Source organism: Dendrobium catenatum, unplaced genomic scaffold (genome assembly GCF_001605985.2).
Source record: "Dendrobium catenatum unplaced genomic scaffold, ASM160598v2 fragScaff_scaffold_830, whole genome shotgun sequence".
NCBI classification, from domain to species: Eukaryota; Viridiplantae; Streptophyta; class Magnoliopsida; order Asparagales; family Orchidaceae; genus Dendrobium; species Dendrobium catenatum.
In genome coordinates, this window is record NW_021319292.1 from 372,109 (window position 1) to 377,640 (window position 5,532).

Here is a 5,532-nt window from a genome sequence, read left to right on the forward strand (position 1 = left end):
GCCAATTATTTAGATATTAGCGTAAAATTTATATAAATTCTTTTATACCTTTAAATTTTGAACTCTAACAATTTTGAAAAAATATTTATAAATTAGCTAAGCATGTCTAGAAAATTTTGATTTAATCGGTTTGCAAAACGGATATTTAACGGTCCTAGAAATCCCTCTTATACTAATATATGCTAAATTTATTATAATTAAGGCGCAATAATATCTATATTACGGTGAAGATGGCTTGTAAAATTGACTTATATTGATTCTTGAAAAATTATTTGACTGAATTTATATGAGCTATTATATAAGGTAAACATCTAATGACACTTCAAAAAAATATGCTTGATACATCCTCAAAAAATTATCTTGATCGGGCACGATTCTCGAGGAAAATCATGTTGGAAACTTCCAAAATTATATTTTGGATAATCCGAATTCCAATTTCAGCAAAGTTACATTCGAACTGAATGTCTCGAGAATACGAACTCAACGACTCCAAATTTGACTCAATCCAAGCTCAAATGGGTCCAAATCAAGGACACGAAGTGTGGTTGGAAGGTTCAAATCACAATTTGGATTACCAAATGGTTCCCAAACTTGACATGCTTACAGTCGAATCGAGCGGCTCGACGAGACAAATCCAACGATCCCATCCCAAGATCACGAAATTCCAACATCATTAAGACCTTCAAATAGCTAGCAAACGGTCCACAATTAAGGGATTCAACATCAGCCGTCCATCCAAATCACTCCCCATTTATCCTTGATCTCTTCTATTTATGGGCCATGCCACTCTAGGAAACCAATAAATAGACCTCTCCTTCCTCTTAAAAAGAGATCCCTAAGCCTAAGGAAACAAGAGAGACATCGGAGATCGCTCTTGCCTCCTCGACCACCGCTCAAAGTTCTGCCGGACCACCACCTGACGCCCTGAGTTTCGTCGGACCACCGCCTGACTCTTTGAGTTCCACCGGACCACCATATGACGCCCTGAGTTCCGTCGGACCACCACCTGACTCCTTGAGATTTGCCGGACCACCGCCTAACCCCTGAGTTCCGCTGGACCATCTCCTGACGCCCTAAGTTCCGCCGGACCCCCACATGACGCTCTGAATTCCGGTGGACCACCACCTGACACCCTGAGTTCTACTGGACCACCACCTAATGCACTGAGTTCCGTCAAACCACCACCTAATGCCCTGTATTTCGTCAGACCACTAACTGAGCCTGAAGTTCAACCAAATCATTGCCAGATTACCAAGTGACGCCGGACTTCCTCCGGAATGCCAAGTGACGTCGGACTTCCGTCGGACCACAAAGTGATGCCGGACTTTCATCTAACCCCCATTTGTCACTAGACTTCAACCATATGGTTGACATCTGTAATCTGATCGCCTTCCAGGATGAGTCAACCCACTGCACTCTACTCAATTTCTAGTGGAATCATTTTCAACTGAGCAAGGTCTTGTAATTTTTCCCATTTCCAGGGTTTTTTACATAAAAATCTTGTGTTATCTGTGTGTGAGCTGGATATCCGTACAACCTTGAGATGTAAACTTTTGGCTCTACCGCCGCGTATATTCTAGCCCGCAACAGTTTGACGTCGTTTGTGGGAAACGCCAGTCCCACTATCCTAATGCACCACTTCGATGGACAACAGGCATATCAATCGCATCTTAGGAGGCTCTCGCTCCAACTTGCACCAATCCAGGAATCAGTCCATGAATAAGGGATGACATACATCTGCCTCTTTTTATCCCGATGGGTGAAACCTTGCCAGGGAAGGGACATTGGGAACATCCCTGGAAGATCACATCAGGAAGATGGAGGAATCTCATAATGAGATCATTCAACTCTTGCGAAAGACTCGACAACCGACACTATCACCACAATAAGAGATTTTTCTCCCTCGAGATCCACTAGGGCTCGAAGATGTTAAACATAAACATCTTCATGTCGAGATTCCCCTTCCTCCGCCAAGGATGCATCCTCCGACACATCAAGAAAATGAGTTTGCTAACACAGTAAGCTCTACCCTTCCTTCATGCACAGATTTCTAACCTCACATTCCTCTAGACGTCTTCGAGGACTTAGCCCGACAACACATTGGTGAACTCCCCCGTAATGCCCTACGGCATGAACTGTGAAGATTAGTCTGAGAAGAGTTTCCTGCAGGAGGAATAAGATAATCCCTTCGTCAATGAAGCTTCCAGGAGTCATCACCCCTGACTGAAGCCATCCTTCAACACCCCATTTGGGCAGGATTCAATCTACTGAGCATCTATACCTATGATGAGATATCTGACCTGTATGAACATATCGATCACTATAGAACCATCATGTATATCGAACGAGCCTCATACGTGCTCCTCTGCTAGGTTTTCTTGCTACCCTTAAAGGGCAAGTTCGAACATAGTTCTATTCGCTTCCAGTCGGAACCATTCCAATGTTTGTCAAACTGGTCAAAATATTTGTCGAACAATTTTTCGCCAATCGGAGAATTGTTAAAGATTCTTTCTACCTCTAAGAAATTCGCTAGAATGAAAGCGAGTCCTTTAAAAAGTACTTTCAAAGATCTTTTATTGAGGCTCGACAAATTCCAGGGGTGGATCCCAAATTATTGAGAGGAGTTCCTTAGAGGGTTTTGTCCTAACCCCTTCTACTCAACACTCTTGCGAGACATGGTCCATTCATACGATGATCTGATCCATCACGTGGAGGCACAAATCTACGTCGATGAATCCATTAATGCTCATTGGAAACAATTTAAACAATTAATTGAGAAGCATAAAAGTGCATCAAGGAGGGAGAATCCTTCCTCGCAATAAAAGAAGTAGGAAAATTCTAATTTGCCCCCTTGATCCTCACAGCCGCGATAAGAGCCTCTCCAAGAAAAGGAATACATACCACTTAATGTATCTCGAGCAAATGTATTGATGTCCATACCAGATCGCAAGAACGTGAATTGGCTGAATCCTTTGAAGCCCAACGTAGGAAATCAAGAGCAATTCTGCCCTTCCATCATAGTCGTGGATATACTACTGAAGCTTGCAAGCAACTCAAGGAAGAAATTGAGAGGCTGATTCGGCAATGATATCTCCAACAATTCATCTTAAACCCATCGGCTTGAGATGAGGGTGGTCTAGCTGGGCGGTAGAATCAATAATTCATCTAATCGATACAGTCACATGAATTGTAAATGCATGAAAATGATGAACCAAAAAATCTCCGACCAGCTTGAGATGAGGGTGGTTCAGCTGGGCGATAGAATCAACATCAAAGAAAACCAATAAATAATCATCAAATGATTGGTGAAATTGAAACCATTGTCAAGGGCCCATCATTACCCAGTCAAGTCTTGATTGCAGCATGTAAGGAGCCAACACCAAAGAATTCCCGCACTAATCACTCCATTACTTTCGATGATTCTTACTCGGAGGGAATAAAGATCCCTTATCAAGTCCCACCAGTAATTTGTGCGGGGGTTGGTGATCTGTGTTATAATATCAAGCGAATCATTATTGATAATGGGAGCTCGATGGATGCCCTATTTTACTCTACTTTTCTTAGCATTGGCCTCACTAGAGAGAAGCTCTAGCCTACTGCAGGTCCACTATACGGGTTTGACAATCGACCCGTACGAGTGGAGGGAACGATCAATCTCCCATTTGTACTTGGAGAATTCCCCTGACAGGCTACACACTCATTCCAATTCATTGTAGTGAAATCAGAATCAACCTATAACGCTATCTTTGGAAGACCACTAAGTCGATCTTTGAGATTTTTGCTTCAATCCCTCACCTCAAATTGAAATTCCTCACCCCAATAGGAAGCAATATAATATGAGGAGATCAGCAAGTAGCACAATCCTACTACCTTAGACAGGCTCAACCGCGCCCATCGATTACCTTAAGTATCGAGGATTTCGATCTCTGGAATGAGGACATTCCTCAAAAGGCCTCATTATCAGAAGAGCATCATTCTAGAATGATGCAGATCGGATCATTACTCCTAGAGGAAGAAAAAACAAAGTATGTAGAATTTTTATGGAGAAATCAAGATGTCTTTGCATATAGTCCAAGTGGCATGACTTGAATCAATCATGAAGTAATAATGCACTCCCTCAAGAAAAACTTGATGTGCAAGCTAGTCATCCATAAGAAATGAAATTTTGCGCCAGAACGCCAACAAGCAATCGAAAAGAGGTTGATAAACTCTTGGAAGCTAGATTCATACGTGAACTGCACTATCCTACATTGCTAGCGAATGTTGTCATGTTCAAGAAATCTAGTGGAGCTTGGAGAATGTGTGTAGACTATACGGACCTTAAAAAAGCTTGTCTGAAGGATAGTTTTTTGCTCCCTCGTATAGATCAATTAGTTAATGCCACATCTGGGCACCAAATGCTAAGTTTCATGAATGCCTACTCAGGCTATAATCAAATAAAGATGAATCCCATAGATGAGGAGGCAACAACTTTTCAAACTATCAAAGGACTATACTACTATTAGGTTATGTTATTCAGACTCAAGAATATTAGAGCCACGTATCAGCACCTTATGAATAAAGTATTTAAATACTTTATAGGGCATACTATGGAACTTTATGTGGACGATATGCTAGTGAAAAGCCTTGAAAAATCATAGCATATGTTTGACTTGGAACAATACTTCTGTCTCCTTCGATCTTACAACATGCATCTCAACCCCTATAAATATACATTTGGAGTTACCTTAGGAAAATTTCTAGGGTTCATGATTACCCACCATGGGATCGAGGCGAATCCAGAGAAGATCAGAGCATTAAGAGATATGTTGTCCCCGAGAAACATCTAAGAAGTCCAACGTCTAAACGGAAGAATTGCAGCCCTTTCCCGATTCTTGGCTCGCTCTAGTGACAAATAACTACCTTTCTTCAAGATATTAAGAGGAGCCATAGCTCGTGGTTCCAGTGGATGAATGAATGTCAGGAGTCTTTTGACCAGCTCCGAACTTATCTAGCCTCATCTCCACTACTTTCAAAGATAGTTTCAGGAGAAACGTTATACATGTATAGGGCCATCTCTTCCCATGCTATAAGACCGATCTTGGTCCGAGTAGATAATTTTGTTCAACACCCTATCTATTATATAAGTTACTTTTCGAGATAGAAGCACGCTACCCATTACTAGATATGACAACCTTAGTGTTAGTCTTCTTAGCCATAAGGTTACATCCTTATTTTCAAGCACATACGATCAGGTCTATACAAACATACCATTGAAAAATATTCTCCAAAAGCCTGAGGAGCTTGAAGAGTTTAACATCTATTTTTTGCCTAGACCCAACATCAAGTCACAAGTGCTTGCAGAATTTGTGATTGAATGTACTAACCCCGCCTCTAACAAACCACTAGATATGCTCCTTCTTCCCCGTACTAGATCTTATATGTCGATGGAGTTTCTGGGAGTTCCGGTGCTGGTTTTGGAATCTTGTTAATTTCCCCATTGCAAATTATACTCAAATGAAGACTTCGATTGAAGTTCCCGACAATAAATAA